At 42.1% G+C, this 18,739-nt stretch overlaps 1 long non-coding RNA gene across 1 annotated transcript; it reads left to right on the top strand.

Moving 5' to 3' along the window:
* Positions 1-7,717: 7,717 nt before the first annotated feature.
* Positions 7,718-11,562, top strand: LOC105479959 (uncharacterized). Its single transcript, XR_011607506.1, has 3 exons — positions 7,718-7,941; positions 8,491-8,584; positions 10,907-11,562. It is a non-coding gene; the product is annotated as an uncharacterized lncRNA (long non-coding RNA).
* Positions 11,563-18,739: the final 7,177 nt, after the last annotated feature.

The raw sequence follows: 18,739 nt of genomic DNA, 5'->3' as shown, positions 1-18,739 counted from the left end.
AGGCCTGTTTTCTCATCCTGAAAACCCAGATATCTGTGGATAGATGAGCTCTGTATCTTTCTAACTCTGTACTTTCTAGCTCTGAAGTTTTGCGATTATGTGATGGATGAAAATAATTAGAATCGAATAATTTTCTATTTAAGGTTAGAAAGGGAAATCTATCATGTATGATAGCAATAGAAAAACTAGACCATGTTTAACAGCCTTCATTATTTTTCTTTAAAACTCATAATGCCTCTGTAGCTATTTGTAAACAAGTCTCATTTTTAAAAATACCATTGAGCGAGGCAGGCCTAGAGGTGAATTTACCTTTGGTATCCCTCAAGAATGGGCCCCTTCCAAGGGCCTGGGATGGACTTTAGCAATGCGGTTATATGTTCATATATTTCACAATCTTAAAATGTACGCTATTGTAGCTATAATCTGTTACTATTGCCATCTCCTTTCATTCATGTTTCCCATTCTCTTGGGTAGTGTTGGGGTGATTGTGGATCTTTATAAGATCCAGTTAATAAAAGATGAGTCAGGATGCATTTACTTTGGGTTTAGTAGCTTAAATTGATGTGGTTCACTCAAAGGACTCTAGAAAATTGAGAGTGTAGGATTTTCCCATTCCTGCCAAAACTCTGGCTGGGGAGTTATTGGATCAAAACAATTGTGAGGATTTGGGAAGTAGGAAAAAGGTCCTCAAATGGAAGGGTTTACCTTTGCATAATCAGTGCTGTTTTAGCAACCAGCAGTGCTCTGCAATCAGGCATGTGGAGACCAAGAGCTTTGGAATCAAGTTCAAATTTCAGTCGTGCAATGTATCAACTGTGTGCCTTTGGATAAATTATTTTCCTTTGACTCTGTTCCCTCACCCATTACTGAGGATAAGAACATCGACTCCCTCATAATGCCCATAGTTGTCAGGAACTTTAAATGCTATCACATGCATATGCACATAATAGGCACTATAAATTACAGCTCTTACAAATCATGACATGAGATGTTCTGGTGACGTATTTAATTTGAATATCAAAAATTCCAAGCAAGGGAAAAGATCTCCTTTAGAGATTTTTGAAGTTAGAAGAGGCTTCCAAGAGTTTAAAGGCTTAAATTGTGGCTCTGCAAAGTTGTGACTTGCCCAAAGTCATGCCTCTGGGGAGTGGCAGGGCTAGTCTTAGAATCCACCTGCCCTAACTTAGAGTATAGTTAGGACAGATGGGCCCCTTATAGTGAAAGCAAATCAAGAAGTAAGTATGCTGCAAAGGCCATGTACGAAGAACTACTGGCATCAGTTTTTAAAAATACAGTTATCTTTGACCAGTGGTTAGGAATCACACATACATTATTCCATTATAACCTTTATGACCACCCTATGAGAAAGTTGCTATCTAGTTGCTATTTTATAGATTAAAAAAACTAAAATACGGAGACCCAGGAAAGTTAAGAATTTGCTCCTATCCACACATTAATAAATAACAGAACTTGAATTCAACCATAGGTCTGTGTGACTCCGAAACCATGCTCTTTCTCCTTCTTCCACACTGCCCTGTATTCAAAGATGGTCTGTGTCCAGAAAGGGACTTGCTCCACCTCTGGCCAAGTTACAACTGTGAAGCCATCACTGCAGTGTGACTTTCTTCTCTCTGACTGCAAACTTAGTGATGCTTCTAAGGCTACCATTTTTGGGTCACCTAAATGCTATGAAAAGAACCTATCTTGGACATTTTTATGATTTATTTTCAGAGGTTTATAAATTGTCACAGTTTTCTCAGAAATATTTTTCATAAAGTCAAAGAATTAAGGGGAAAAACAAGAACTTGCTCAGGGCATCCCTTGAGCAGACACACACCTGAACCTAACCAAACTTCCGGAAATTTCTTCCACTTAAAACATACTTTCGCTCGGTGGCTTTCAACCTTGGCTGACATTAAAGCTACCTGGGAAGCTGTAAGATAGTACCATGCTCAGGCCATACCCAAGACCTAATAAAATCAGAATCTCCAGGGGTGGGGTTTTTAAAAGCTCACCAGAGGAGCCTGGTGTATAATCACTGAGGCTAGACAAAGATAAAGATTAGATAGCCTTTCTCAATAATCCTTTTCACTGCTGGATTTCTGATGCTGTCAGAAAAAAATTTCTCTCTCTCTGTCTCTCTCTTTTTTTAAATTGAGACAGAGTCTCGCTGTCACCCAGGCTGGAGTGCAGTGGCAAGATCTCAGCTCACTGAAACCTCTGTCACCTGGGTTCAAGTGATTCTCATGTCTTCCGAGTAGCTGGGACTACAGGTGTGTACCACCATGCCTGGCTAATTTTTCTGTATTTTTAGTAGAGATGGGGTTTTACCATGTTGGCAAGGCTGTTCTTGAACTCCTGACCTCAGATGATCCTCCCGCCTTGGCCTCCCAAAGTGCTAGGATTGCAGGCTTGAGCCACCGCGCCCGGACTATTTTTTTTTTTTTTTTTTGAGACGGGGTCTCACTCTGTTGTCCAGGCTGGAGTGCAGTGGTGTGATCACGGCTCACTGAAGCCTTCACCTTTTGCTGGGCTCAAGTGACCCTCCCACCTCAGCCTCCCAAGTAGCTGGGACCACAGGCATGTGCCCCATGCCTGCGTAATTTTTTTTTTTTTTTTTCTGAGACTGAGTCTCAATCTGTTGCCCAGGCTGGAGTGCAGTGGTGCGATCTCGGCACACTGCAACCTCCATCTCCCAGATTCAAGGGATTCTCCTGCTTCAGCCTCCTGAGTAGCTGGGACTATAGGTGCCGGCCACCATGCCTGGCTAATTTTTTGTATTTTTTGTAGACACTGGGTTTCACTATGTTGCCCAGGCTGGTCTCAAACTCCTGAGCTCAAGTAGTCTGCCCACCTTGGTCTCTCAAAGTGCTAGGATTATAGCCATGAACCACTGTGCCTGGCCAAATTTTTTCATTCTTAACTGAGGTTCCTCTGGTGGGAGGTTCATTTCTCTGGTGATTTTACACCATACTGGGAAAGTGTTGATTAGCATAATTTTCTTTTTAGGACAACTTGTTACTATATTATTAAAAACTTTATAAACTGCATATTTATTTGACCAGCATTTTGGTTCTTAGGACTTTATAGAGGAATAAGAACTGCGTTCAAAGACGTGTATATGGAAGTTTGTGGAAAGCATTGCTTATGACAGCAAAATTTGGAGGTGACGTCAGTATCTGATGCTTGGCAAATGTTTGAGAATGCGTATTCATATGAGAGAATATAATCATTAACTTACATTTAGGTGCATGTTAACCAGCACAGAAAATACTGTAGTAGGAATAGTAAGAGTTAATTTCAGATTAAAAATACATGTATTTTTCAGATGTGTAGGAAAAAATACTGAAAGAGTTTGCTTTAAAACATATGTTGCCAGCCGGGTGCAGTGGCTCACGACTATAATCCCAGCACTTTGGGAGGCCGAGGCGGGTGGATCATGATGTCAAGAGATCGAGACCATCCTGGCCAACATGGTGAAACCCTGTCTCTACTAAAAATACAAAAAATAAAAAATACAAAAATATAAAAATTAGCCAGGCATGGTGGCGGGTGCCTATAGTTTCAGCTACTCAGGAGGCTGAGGCCAGAAAATTGCTTAAATGTGGGAGGTGGAGCTTGCAGTGAGCCGAGATCGCACCACTGTACTCCAGCCTAGGCGACAGAGCGAGACTCTGTGTCAAAAGAAAACCCAAAAAATGTATGTCGTCAGTTGTTACCTTGGATGGTTGGTTTTCTAACTGATTTTTAAAAATGCTCTTCTGAGTTTTTCAAATGTTCTGTTTGAGTATTATTGTTGTTTAATTAGAAACAATAATAAAGTAGTCTTCAGAAAATGCTAATTGAGGCCAGGCAAAGTGGCTCACGCCTATAATCCCAGCACTTGGGGAGGCCAAGGTAGGAGTTCGAGACCAGACTGACTAATATGGTGAAACCCCATCTCTACTAAAAATACAAAAATTAACTGGGCGTAGTGGCATGCACCTATAGTCCCAGCTACTTGGGAGGCTGAGACAGGAGAATTGCTTGAACCTGGAAGGCAGAGGTTGCAGTGAGCTGAGATTGTGCCACTGCACTCCAACCTGGGTGACAGAGGGAGACTCTGTCTCAAAAAAAAAATAAAAAGAAAGAAAGAAAATAAAATGCTAATTGAAAATGCAGTCTGAAAATACGAGTACCTCCATTCCTTGCCTACCTTTGATATATTATTTTTTAATAATATATAATGGCATTTGCTGGAACAATTGTTCAGCTCTCTTCGGAGAAGAATATTCTTCTTTTTGGTTGCTGTTATTAAACTCAGTTGTGTCTAGGACAGATTAAGACATTCTTTTTTTCAACTACCTGGATCTCCCTTGACTAGAGCAAATAGCTAAGTTCAGAGGAATTTTTGGGAAGAGTCTCAGCCGAACTCTCAGAGAGTAAGGAAAATCCGTGAGATGATATTGGGCCTGACCTGTGACAGACAACATGTATTTGTTGTTGATAAATGAAGAATATATTTGTTAATACTCTTAGCAGAAGAAAACATAGAGAAAATTATGTTTGTGTTTTTAAGGAGAAAGAGGAAGGCCAGATTCGGTTACTCACACCTGTAACCCCAGCACTTTGGGAGGCTAAGGTGGGAGGATCACTTAAGGCCAGGAGTTCAAGACCAGCCTGGGTAATACAGCAAGACCTCGTCTCTACAGAAAATTTTTTAAAAGTAGAAGAAGAAAGAGCAAGAAATCTTTTAAAAAAAAAAAAAAAAAAAAAAAAAAAAAAGTTGCACAATTCGTTTGTGAACTGGAACAACTGAAGTTGAAGTATCCAACAGAGAAAGTGACTTTGAGTTGAACATGAAGTAGAGTGAGTACCCTGAGCTTGGGGAGAGCTCAGAGGGTGGACAGATATCACTGTGGATTCCAGGAAAAGGACGGCTTCCTCAGAGCAAAGCATCCTGCTCAATTTCATGATGGCATTTAAAGAAAGAAACATGTTTTTTAAAGCTTGGGTACTGGAGTTATAGCCAAAAGTTTAAACTGAGATGTACAAGAAGTTGCTACAATAATTAATACAATATGAAGTTCAGATCTGGCTGGGAAAGGAGAAAGAGGCAGGAGGAATGACAAATTTATGAAGTACCCTCTTTGACAGAAGTGTGGTTGGTGCGTCCCCTCCACCGCCGTGGAAGCTGGACAGGCGGGGCTGCAGTGAGGGATGCACCCAAAAGAGCTGTGGGCATTGTTTGGCAGCTGCTCCACAGCTGCTCAAATTGCAGGAGACAAGAAGTTAAAGAGGATGCTGGCTTTCCAATTGACTTGTGCAAAGGAATTTCTATTTTAGGAGGAACAGAGGCCCTGAGTCCACAGTGCCACCTGCAGGGGGCTGGCTGGGCAGGGAGGAAGAGGTCACAAAATCACCTGGGAATAGATTAGTTGCAAGAGGGCCCTTGGTCCACCTGCACTGAGTCACGGCACTTGCACTAAAGCAAATCTGCTCACAGACTGATTACTACTGATTTGCTCAGGGAAATGTCCCTCTCCCTAAACTAGGACTCACTCTACCAAGAGTTTCCTTGGCTGATGTCAAGGATCAGAGGCTACTTCACATGATTTCTCACCATCACTGATGCCCCTCTTAGTCCTGTTACAATATAACTTTCACAGGGATGGGTAGGAGAGAGGATCAGCTCTGTTTTCATCATTATTTTTTTGGTTTTGTTTTGTTTTGTTTGTTTGTTTTCTTTTAGAGACAGGGTCTTGCTGTGTTGCCCAGGCTGGAGTACAGTGGGGTAATCACTGATGGAGTGCAGTGGAGCTCACTGGAGCCTCCAACACTTGAGCTCCAAGTATCCTCCCACCTCAACCTCCTGAGTAGCTGGGACTACTGGTGCATGCCAGCATGCCTGCTAATTACTTTTTTTTTTTTTTTTTTTTTTTTAAGAAAGCAGGTCCTGCTATGTTGCCCAGGCTGGTCTCAAACTTCTGCCTTCAAACAATCCTCCCACCTCGGCCTCCCAAAGTGCTGGGATTACAGGCATGAGCCACCGCACCCGGCCTGTCATCATTGTTGAAAAACAACTTAAGTACATCCCAGCTGCCCGGCTGGCAGAGGAGGCAGATGCATCCTATAGAGTAGTGGGTACAAACACGGGCTTCAGTCTCAGCCATCCTTGGGTTCAAATCGCAGCCAGGGAAGGGACAGTATTCATCAGGGCCAGGATTAGAGTCAGATGATTAAGGCTGAGTCTTACAAGTACAAGGTCAGGGGCTGTCTTTTTTTCACATTTTAATATTTTATTATGGAATGTTTTCACTAATTTTGCATTTTTAAAAAAATTGCCCTGAAATATCCTTTACCTTTCTTACTGAGCCTTTTGGCTTTTCTTTACATTTTGCACCAAACTGAGTGCTCACTCACCTCACCTAGTCTCAATATAGTCCAGCCCAAGCATGTCAGTTTCATGAGGTTGTGAAAGTCACTTTAAATCTTGCTTTCAAAAAAAAAAAAAAAAAAATCTTGCTTTCATTGTCTGCAAATGAGATGATTAATAGATTCTATCTTACAGGGTTATGTAAAGTTAAATGAGATAATGCCCTTAAAACTCTTAGCACAGGACCCAAAGTGTGCAATAAACTGCCTGTACCTTTGCTAAGTCCTCCTATGGCCAGGATCTGATGTGTTGCACACAGCAAACCTAGATATAGTGTGTGCCTCCTGAAGGAATCATTTGCTTGAAGAGATAACATGAATCAATGCCCAAAAATCACGTTACTGCCAATAAGAACCACATTTTTACAAGACCGAAAATGACCCACAAAGCCATTTCTGGACACTTACTAATAAAATGTAGCTCATTTCAAATTGGGATCCAGGCTATGACTTGAGCCGGGCTGCAGGTTGTTAAAAACCATGAGCAAATTCACAGATCCCGGAGTAGAAGAAATGCCCTTTGCTGAGAATCATCCGAAATTGTGGTGTGTGTTGAAAAACAGCAGCAGGTACTTATTCCTTGGACACCTTGTCCTCAGCTCAGGCATTTGCCAGGCACCCATAGGAATATATGCTTGAGAAACAGGCGAAACTACTTGTGATCACATGCACTGACCGAGGCTGCTCTATGCCCTGCAATGCATTTAAACACATGGTGGAAGTGAGTTCAGGGTGAAAAGATGTGTTAAGAAACACATTATATCAACCACATCCGCCCTTCCACACATTCTGGGAAAATGACAGTTTATGCTTTCAATGAACCGTGATTTAGTAGTGTCTTGCAACAGTCAAGCTGGATCCATTTCAAATTTATTAGTAAAATTAAAATTAATTCTGTGAAAATTGAAAAACTTTCAGCCAAGAGATTCATTCTGGTTTCATGACATTTGTGAAATTGTTCCATGTTTAAGGTTTTAGGTATTGAAAATATCTGTCCTATGTCTTAAGGTAAAACTCAATGCTAAAAGGAATGACAATGAAAAAGGTAATTGATGAGCTTTTGAGTTTCAACTCTCTTTACTACTTGGAGTCTGCAAATAGCTCGTGATAGGCAGAATATGGATCCCCCAAAGATGTCCGTGTCCTAATCCCTGCAATTTGTGAATATGTTGCTTTTGTAAGGAACTTTGCAGATGTTGTTAAATTAAGAATCTTGAGATGGGAAGATTATCTTGGATTATTTTTGTGGGCCTAAATGAACCACACAAATCTTTAACATCAGACAACCTTTTCCTGCCATGGCTGGAAGGCGATATTCCTGCAGAAGAAAAGTTAGAAAGATGCAACTTTGCTGGCTTTGAAAATGGAGAATAGGCCATAAACAAAGGAATGGAGCAGCTGCAAGAAGCTAAAAGACAAAGAAACATATTTCCCCCTAGAACCTCCAGAAAGGAATGCAGCCCAGCTGACACCCTGATTTTAGTCCGGTGCAACCTGTGTTGGACTTCTAACTTAAAGAACTGTAAGGTAATACATTGTCTTGGTTTTTTTTTCCTTTTTGAGATGGAGTCTTGCTCTATTGCCCAGGCTGGGGTGCAGTGGTGTGATCTCGGCTCACTGATTCTCCTGCCTCAGCCTCCCGAGTAGCTGGAATTAAAAGTGCATGCCACCATGCCCAGTTAATTTTTGTATATATAGTAGAGATGGAGTTTCACCATGTTGGCCAGGCTGGTCTTGAATGCCTGACCTCAGGTGATCCACCTGCCTCAGCCTCCTAAAGTGCTGGGATTACAGGCATGAGCCACCGCGCCTGGCTACATCTGTCTTAAATCACAAAGTTTGTGGTGATGTGTCATAGCAGCAAAAAGCAACTAATACACAGCTGAAATTATACAACTTTCCATTCATCAATTTCATGACTTATTGTAGCTGTACAAGGTATTAAAAAGCAAACCCTAGTATAGTATTTTTTAAATTCTAATATTTTTGCATCTAATTTAATATTGTTGCATCTAACATTTTTATTGCTGCATTTTATGTCTTGCATCCTTGTTTTCTTCTCCTCATTTATCCTAGGATGGCAGGACCTGCAGATTCTTGATTAGATTCTAGATGCAAATAAAGAACTTGGAATTATTCCCCAAGAAGCTCCTTCTTCTGAAACCAAGAGGTGAGGAATGCTCGTCTGCTCCAGGACATGCCCAGTGAGATGAAAAGCTGTATGCGTGGGAGTTGGGCCATGAAGTGCAAGACGTAAACCCTTGAAATCATTTTTAATGAAACATAAACATTGAGTTAGCATGGGGGCCACAGTTTCTGGGTGGTTGGTTCTAAGTTTGGCAATCAGGATATAGAGGGAAAATTCTCCTGCTTTAATGGCCTCCAGATGTTCCTTTGGTCCCAACTGAAAATTTTTCATCATTTATGGTTAATATTTTTGTCAGCAGTAGAGTTTTGTTGTAATGTCTCCAAACTGGTGGTAGTGACCATTAGTCATTAGACAAACCCCAAATAAGAGTTTAATTTTGGGGTCACTTTAAGTTTCCATTATATTTCACTTAAAGAATAGTCATCAGCATGTTCTGTTTGTACAACAGGGGACTACATGATTCTATCTGATGACAACCAGTCTGTGATCTCAGGTATAAAATGCAATGTCCTATTGTAATAATGGCTGGCATTACACCCAACATCTAGAAGAAAAAAACAATGATGTCAGAGGGCAGTCATCTTGAGTGAATAAAAGGCAAGAGGTGTATTGCAAATTCTAATGCACTTCATCACAGAATTTTAATTAACTATTTCATTCACACCAATTGGGGTCTATTAAAGCAATTATTTCTGAGAAGCAATCTTTGGGAAATTCAGGTAAAAAAAGACAACTTCTGTCTTCTGGAACAATAATGTTGTGACTGTCTACACCTAATAAAAGGTGACTGTGTAGCCAGGTGTGGTGGCACACGCCTGTAATTCCAGCTACTCAGGAGGCTGAGGAATGAGAACCGCTTGAACCTGGGAGGTGGAGGTTGCAGTGAGCAGAGATTGCGCCATTGCACTCAAGGTTAGACAACAGTGAGACTCTGTCCCCTGCCTCCCCAAAAAAGTGACCATGCAAGATCTGCCCTGGGATATAGTTTAATTACGTAACATACTCTGAAAATAAGCAAATTACTTACATACATGCTTTGATCTTTCTCTATCTGAGGAAAGGGAAGAACACAGTTCACCTCTCTAGAAGTTGCTTCTGAGAACTATGGTCCATGCTCCATTCTGAATCCACAAGGAAAGGCCTTCACACTATACGTGGCAATTGCAATTAGTTATTGTCTTCTGGTTACGGCATGATGGGCTGATTGCCTTAGTTATGTCAGAGAGGTGTTTGAAGAGCCTATTGTGACTTGCCTCTTTTTAAAGGGCTTGAGTTTTAACTGACTAATAATACACTTTGATATTGTCTGCAGTTTTTAACAAGTGTTTTTATTTGTGCTTAATACTCATTAGTATGACTAGGTAATTTTTAAGGTTCACTCACCAGGGCATTTGGTTTCATGGATCATTAGGGGCCTGGATTATAGGCCCCTCACGACACTTAGCAACTGAATCATACTGAACAATAGAATCTCCTTGAACGTTTGCCTTTTTAAAAAATTAAATGATAATAAATAATTCGACCCTACATCAAATCTTTTTCTTTTCTTTCTTTTCTTTTCTTTGAGACAGGGTCTTGCTCTGTTGCCCCGGCTGGAGTTTGGTGGAATTGTGGCTCACTGCAGTCTTGAGCTCCTGGGCTCAAGTGATCCTCCTGCCTCCTGCCTCAGTCCCTCCTTCAGCTGGCACTACAGGTGTGCAACACCATGCCCAGATAATTTTGTATGTTTTGAAGAGATGGAGAGGATCTCCCTCTGCTGCTCAGACTGGTCTCAAACTCCTGACCCTGAACGATCCTCCCACCTTGGCCTCCCAAACCTAGCCTAGTACGCTAGGAATTTCCCTGCTTGCAAAGAGGAATGGTGCTTTGCTAGAACTGTTAGAACAAAGAAAAGATGGCTGGGCGCAGTGGCTCAGGCCTGTAATCCCAGCAGTCTGAGGTGGGCAGATCATCTGAGGTCAGGAGTTCGAGACCAGTCTGGCCAATATGGTGAAACCCCATCTCTACTAAAAATACAAAAATTAGCCGGGCATGGTGGTGGGTGCCTGTAATCCCAGCTACTAGGGAGGCTGAGACAGGAGAATCGCTTTAATCTGGGAGGCAGAGGTTGCAGTGAGTCGAGATTGTGCCATTGCACTCCAGTCTGGGCGACAAGAGTGAGACTCCTTCTCAAGAAAGAAAGGTAAATAAATAAATAAATAAAAATTAATAATTAAATTAAATTTCAAAAAAGGAACAAAGAAAAGATGTTACCACAAACTCTAAAATGGCACACTTGCAGATTTCTTACTGAGGAAGACGTCTCGTCTTCCTCGTGTTGTTCCTGTTTTCTTTCTCATCCAGGGTCTGACAGAGATGACATCAACAGAAGCTCAGGCTAGAAGGAAGATGAGGTAGCAGTGGGCCTGGTCTGCCCCGCCCCCAAGAGTGACTGGCAGCACACACAGCCTGAATCGACAAGATTTTAAAAAACATGTATGTTTTGGTTTTCACAAATTCTCCCACCTGTTGGTAAGTGCTTTTGAAAACTTAAATCGTAGACTCATTCCTTTATGACAGTTTCCAACAGATGTTCCCTATATAAAATCTTCTCAGACTACCCTTAACTTCCTCTGAAGCCCAGGGCTCATTTCCGTCTGTAATTCTGACATCTACCATCTTACAGGGGGTTCTGTAATTACCAAGGCAATGAGCACAAATCCCTGGTTCTCTCAGCAATCCAACCCTCTGAAGCAAGAAATTGCACCCCTCTGCCAAGTGAGCGTCTGGCTTTTTCTCCTTAAAATCTGCATGAAATAGTTTGCCAATCCCAGATGATGTGATAAGATGTGATGTGATGCAATAAAAGGGGCAACCAGCACTTTGGGAGGCCGAGGCAGGTGGATCACCTGAGGTCAGGAGTTCAAGGCCAGCCTGGCCAACATGGAGAAAACCTATGTCTAGCAAAAATACAAAAATTAGCTGGGCATGGTGGCAGCCACCTGTAATCCCAGCTACTCGGGAGGCTGAGGCAGGGGAGTCACTTGAACCCGGGAGGTGGAGGTTGCAGTGAGCTGAGATTACTCCATTGTATTCCAGCCTGGGCAACAAGAGAAAAACTCCATCTCAAAAAAAAAAAAAAGAAAAAAAAGGGTCGGGGGGTGGGAGGATAGCCAGGAAGAGGCCCTATTCTAATCCCGAACAGCTCTTTCCCTTGTCCACCCTGTTTCAGATCACATTGTTTAAAGCAATAGTAATAATAACAATTATAAGAACAGAGAAGAGAACTTGCATGAATTTACTTTTATTTTATTTTTTCTAAGACAGTATCTTGCTCCATCACCCCGGCTAGAATGCAGTGACATGATCACGGCTCACTGCAACCTCTTCCTCCTGGGCTCTGGCGATCCTCCCACCTTAGCCTCCTGAGTAGCTAGGACCACAGGCATCTGCCACCACACCTGGTTAATTTTTAAAAATTTTTTTGTAAAGACAGCGTTTCACCATGTTGCCCATGCTTGTCTTGAATTCCTGAGCTCAAGCTATGTGCCTGCCTCGGCTCAAGCTATTTTCTTGCTTCGGCCTCTCAAAGTGCTAGGATTACAGGCATGAGCCACCACACCCAGCCTCAGCATTTGGTAAGCCTTGAATATGTGCCAGACACTCTGCTAAGCATGTTACATTCATTATATTATCCAATCCACAGACTAACCCAAGAGCAAATCACCGTGAGTACATTCATCCTGTTGTACAGATGGGCCTGGAACAGTTAAGATAGTTGCCTTTTGGGTCAAGCATTGTCCTCTTTCTTCTCTTGCTTTTATTTTTATTTTTATTTTATTTTATTTTTTTTTTTGAGACTGAGTCTGGCTCTGTCGCCCAGGCTGGAGTGCAGTGGCCGGATCTCAGCTCACTGCAAGCTCCGCCTCCCGGGTTCCCGCCATTCTCCTGCCTCAGCCTCCCGAGTAGCTGGGACCACAGGCGCCGGCCACTTCGCCCGGCTAGTTTTTTGTATTTTTTAGTAGAGATGGGGTTTCACCGTGTTAGCCAGGATGGTCTCGATTTCCTGACGTCGTGATCCGCCCGTCTCGGCCTCCCAAAGTGCTGGGATTACAGGCTTGAGCCACCGCGCCCGGCCTCTCTTGCTTTAAAAATGTATTTATTGATTCTTTCAACAAAGATTTATTGAGCACCTACTGTGTTCCAGGCCTTATTTAATCTTTATATATTCTTGTATATTGATGAAGATGTCATGAGCTCAATAAACCCCTTTGTTCTAAGAGAAGAAAGAAGTTTCTGTAAAAGCAGGAGCTTCTGAGAAAAGAGGGAAATGTGAACTGCAGACTTCACTGGCTTCACACACTTCTGCCCTGAGCAGCGTTGATAAGAATGCAGTCTCTCAGGTTGAGGTATGTCACTTTCACCTTTTCAACTGGGTGGGGAGAATGCTATCTGGGGAATGTGAAATGTTTTTACTGCAGGCTTTCTGCAAAGACCAAAGGGAGCGATAGGGCCTGAAAAATGATGGGGAATTCCCAGATCTGAGAAAACTCATTAATACACTTGGAATCCTGGTGCCCCCATCTGAAAGGGCCTCGGACGTCTCTGAGTCCATCCCTTAGACAAGCTCTCAATTGGAAGCAAGATCCCCTAATAACAAATGGTCAGACTACTTCTGCCTGCGCACACTTTGAATGCTTGGGGAACTCTCTCTCTCATGAGGCAGCCCATTCTGGTGCCAAACAGACTGTTCTTCCTCATACCAAGCCAGGAATCTACCTCCATATCCACTCACGGGTCCCAGATCAGTTCTTGGATGTCATGAATACTAATCCGATCAGGAATAAGAACTCAGGAACAATAAATCTGGTATTTCTTTCATAGGAGAATTCATCTCTAACATCAGAAACCCTGTCTCCACTAAGACTGTCTTGTCTAGCTCCTTCAGCTTCCCTCACACGTCATGATTCCAAATGCGTTACTATCCTAGCTGGAGCAAGGGGAACTGTGAATGAATGAGCTGGACACACTGGAGGCTTGCTCAGAGAAGCCATTATTAATAAACACACACTGAAGTAACAAGAAACTTTGAAGGAGGGGCTGGAGCCTCTCTTATGGCCATTAGGATGTGGACAAAGCGTCTTTGGAATGGGAGAGGTTTCTGGGGTCAGGAATCATCTGAATGGTATTTGAGTCATAGCGCTTGTGACACTCAGAGCAGTCTTTTTAAGGCCAGGCTGCAGTGTCTGAAGAAGTACCCGGGAAGCAAATGTAATTGCTCTAAGTAGCGTGCTTGACCTAGGCAATGTACACAGCCATCTCTGGGGAGAATTTCATTTACAGGGAGTAAAGGGATTGGGGAAGTCAAACCTTATGGATTCTTTAAATTTTTTTTTATTATTATTATTATTTGAGACAGAATTTTGATCTGTTGCCCAGGCTGGAGTGCAGTGGTGCAATTACAGCTCACTGAAGCCTCGACCTCCTAGGCTCAAGTGATCCTGCCGCCTTAGCCTCCCAAGTAGCTGGAACTACAGGTGCACACCACCATGCCAGGCTGATTTATGGAATGTGAGGGTGATCCTGAAGACCCCCAAACTTGCAATTGTCTGAAGTAAGGGACTGTTTCATTAGACTCTGCAGTTTGCTAGACTCTGTTACAGCCCCTTACTCTAGGGAAATAAACTCTGACTCTTTATTGAGGTGTTTGTTTGTTTGTTTTTTTGAGATGGAGTCTTGCTGTATCACCCAGGTTGGAGTGCAGTATCATGATCTCAGCTCACTGCAACCTCCGCTTCTCGGATTCAAGTGATTCTCCTGCCTCAGCCTCCTGAGTAGTTGGGATTACAGGTGGCCACCACCACGCCCAGAAAATTTTTGTATTTATAGTAGAGACGGTGTTTCACCATGTTGGCCAGGCTGGTCCCAAACTCCTGACCTCAAATGATCTGCCTGCCTCGGCCTCCCAGAGTGCTGGGATTACAGGTGTGAGCCACTGCACCCAGCCTCTTTATCCAGTTTTGTGCCTCCCCCTGGGACAAGGTGTCCCCAGAGCTAAGGGCATAGCTTTCCTCTTTCTGAATCACACCCCTGCATGTGCTGGTGAGTGGAGTTTGGATGCATGTGCTGGGATGTCCACGGGGGTGAGTGTGAGTCTCCCTGCAGCGTGGAAGGAATGAGAGAACAGAGGGGTGAGCTATGGTACACAGGCCTGGAGCCAGGGCCAGCTCTCCCCACACCACCACACTCCACTGCAGGATTCCATACAGTCGAGAATTCTAAATTTGAACTTAGACTTCGAGGTTATCATGGTGTTTTTTCAAAGCAGCAAGCTCCCTTTTCATTTTATTTTTTTTTATTTTATTAATTAATTTATTTTATTTTCAGCTTTTATTTTAGATTCGGGGACATGTGAAGTTTGTTACATAGATAAAGTCGTGTCACCGGGGTTTGCTGTACAGATTATTTCATTTCCCAGGTACAGGTACTAAGCGTAGTACCCAGTAGTTATTCTTTTCTGCTCCTCTCCCTCCTGCCATCCTCCACCCTCAAGTAGGCCCCCAGTTTCTGCTGTTCCTCTTCTTTGTGTTCAAGAGTTCTCATCATTCAGCTCCCACTTATAAATGAGAACATGTGGGATTTGGCTTTCTGTTTCTGCATTAGCTTGTTAAGGATAATGGCCTCCAGCTCCATTCATGTTCCCCAAAAGTAGCTTGTTTTTTGGAGCTATGTAAATTTTTTCTCTTTTTTGTTTTAAAGATAGGGTCTCACTATGTTGCCCAAACTGACCTCAAACTCCTGGTCTCAAATGATCCGCCCACCTTGGCCTCCCAATATGTTGAGATTATAGGTGTGAACCACCATTCCCGCCGTAAAGCTTATGGATTCTTTAATGCTCTCAACTCTCACGAAAACAACCACCATAAATCTTAGTTCCTTCATTGTCATAAATTATTTTTTCCCTATATTTTTGTAAAGAACTGAAATTGAGAAAAGACCACTAATGCAACCCTAGCATTTCTATTACTGGAAACTTATACTTTTAGCATTATATATAACATAAATAATACTAAATTTATAATATAAATAATGCTAAAAAGACCAAAGACCAAAGGGAGAGGTAGGGCCCTGAAAAATTATGAGGAATTCTCAGAGCTGAGAAAACTCATGAATAAACTTGGAATCTCGGTGTCCCCATTCAAAAGGGCCTCAAAGGTCTCTGAGTCCACCCCTTAGACAAACTCTCTATCAAACTCTCTATCCCCGCTTTGGTCTTATTATTTATATGAGGGTAAGTTATTTTGTTGTTTGCCTCACTGGTAATATCAGAGGGATTTGTTAAGTATGGGAAGTTTGGTTATAAACTAACCTTGGACATTCAAAGCCATGTTCGTATAATAATGCAAATGTTACTTTATCATGATTTCTTCTACTTAACAGGATAGATTTTCTTATTGTTTCCCCAACTATATTGACTGCTACGCTTGCGATTAGTTTTGGTCATGATGCATTCTTTACAATGCTTAGGTGGTATGGTGGATAGAATTATCTCCATTTCACAGGTAAGGGAGATGAGGCTGAGAAGCTGAGGCCAGGAAGAGTTCAGTATCTTGCATAGAGTTTCATGGCTCAGAATAGTACAGCCCAAATAATATACCAATCTCCCGTCCAGTGCTTTTCACTTTGCAGAATTGCCAACAACATGAACTAACTCAAATGGAGGCATAACGATGAAATTCACGTAAGCACAGTTAAATTCCAGATCTCATGGAAAAAGTGAACGGCATTAATTAGACCCACCAATTGAACAACTAAAAATAAAATAAGACAATCATCTCCTGAGCAAAATCACAAGAAAAACCCAAGTCTTTCAAAACCTTACCAAGGGTCAGCTTTTAGAAGACAATGGTTCCTTTCGTACGTGAGCCATTTGGTGTAGGGAACTCAGGCTAACCTGATTCTTTAGATTCATTGGGTTTTCCTTCTTTCCTTCTCTAAGCAGTTAATAGGCATCTGCTAAGAGTAAGGCGTATGAAGGAAAATGTTTGGCTGTCAAAAGATTAATATCACAGAGATGGAAACCAGGCCTGTCGCTGAGGTTTGGCGACTGCTACGTCAAAGCCCCAGATCTGGCTAACCTCAAACTGGTCTCTTAATTAAAGAGTAAAATTTAAGGAGAGCTCATGTAATGTTTTGGAGGTTTAAGATAAGATTTTGTTGACTGGATACAGTATTCTATTTGGGGAAGGGGGAGCTGAAAAGATTCTTTTCACTTTTATGTAAGATATGTGTTAGTCTTGGCTCTAAAAGAACAATTTTAATCCAAGATTCTCAAGGAACTCTTCACAGATTAATTCATTTTGGAGAAACATAACTTCATTGCTTCCATTCCACAGACATTTAAATGGGTCCTGGAGGACCCATTTTTTGTCTGTTTTGCTCCCAATGGATACCCCTCTATTAATTTGGAAGAATAGCAACCACAATTTACGCCAATAGTATGCATTTTAAATGTTAGTGCTGTATCTACCTCAGAGAGGTATCTGAGAAATAGCTGGGCAGTGTCTTCATCTGAGCATTCACCACCCATTCATCTATCCACCACCCCTCCAACCACCATCTCTCTAACCATCTACCATCCACCATCCATCCATCCATCCATCCATCCATCCATCCATCCATCCATCATCCACCCACCACCCATTCATACATCTATTCATCATCAATCCACTATCCATCCACCCATCTCCCATCCGTCCATTCATCTACCATCTACATCCATCCACCACCCATCCAACCACCATCTATCTACCCAATTACCATCCACCACCCATCCATCCATCTGTCCATCCATCATCCACCCATTCATCCATCTGTCCATCATTTATCCATCCACCACCCATCCACCCATCTACCATTGATCCATTCATCTACCATCCACATCCACCCACCACCCATCCAACCATCTATCTACCCAATTACCATCCACCACCAATCCATCCATCCATCCATCCATCACCCATCCACCATCCATCACCCATTCATCCATCTGTCCATCATTCATCCATTCACATCTATCCTCCCATTTACCATCCATTCATTCATCTATCATCCATTCACCACCCATCCACCACCCATCCATCCATCTATTCATTCATTCATCCATCATCCGTCCATTCATCTATCTACCCATATGCCATCCATCCATTAATCTACTCTCCATTCATCCACTCACCACACATCCATCCATATCCATCTATCCACCTACTATTCATCCATTTATTCATCCATCCATCCATCCACCCACCTACCATCCATTCATTCATCTATTATCATTTATCCATCCACCACCCATCCATTCATTCATCAATCCATCTACCACTCATTTATCCATTCATTCATTCATCCATCCATCCGCCAGCTATCCACCATCCATCCACCCATCTACCATCCACCCATCCATCCATCTCCACTTACCATTCATCCATGCATCCATACATTCATTCATCCATCCATCCACCATACTTTCACCCATGCATCCATAAATTCATCCATTTATCCACCATCCATCTACCATCCATCATCCACTGTGCACTATCCAGTCACCATCCATCCATCCATCCATCCATCCATCCATCCAACATTAAGTTAATGGTTAAATCTCATGCATTCTGAAGCCGGATTGGATTGAATCTCAGCTCTCTCACTGGCCAGCTATGTGACCTGGAGCAAGTTATTTCAATTCTCTGCACCCTGATTTTTTCATCTGTAAAATGAAGATCATGATAGCATGTACCTCACAATATTATTGTGGATATTAAGTAAATTAATATAAACAAAGTGAACAGAATGGTATCTGGCACATAACTAACATGATTCATATGGTTTCTATTGTTATTGATATTTGTATTTATCGATAAAGGAACTCAGCCCCAGAAAAGAGAAGTGATTCACCTATAGATTTAGGATAAATAAATCAGGAGTTAGAGAATCTACTTCTTTGATTGTTTGCTTCTCTTTCCCAGAAAGTGAAGGAGGAGAGCCACAGGTAGGAAGTGGGAGATAATTTTCAGAGGCCTAAATTATTTTGATTTAATTTTGGTCTAAGAGCTGAGTTCTAGGAGTGGGTTTGTTTGTTTATTTTTGCTTTTATTTGTATATCAATTCTAAAGCCTCCAAAATAAAGTTGACAAGACT

The sequence above is a fragment of the Macaca nemestrina genome, chromosome 9, assembly GCF_043159975.1.
Source record: "Macaca nemestrina isolate mMacNem1 chromosome 9, mMacNem.hap1, whole genome shotgun sequence".
In the NCBI taxonomy this organism is placed as follows: Eukaryota; Metazoa; Chordata; class Mammalia; order Primates; family Cercopithecidae; genus Macaca; species Macaca nemestrina.
This window is presented reverse-complemented; position numbering and strand designations above follow the sequence as displayed.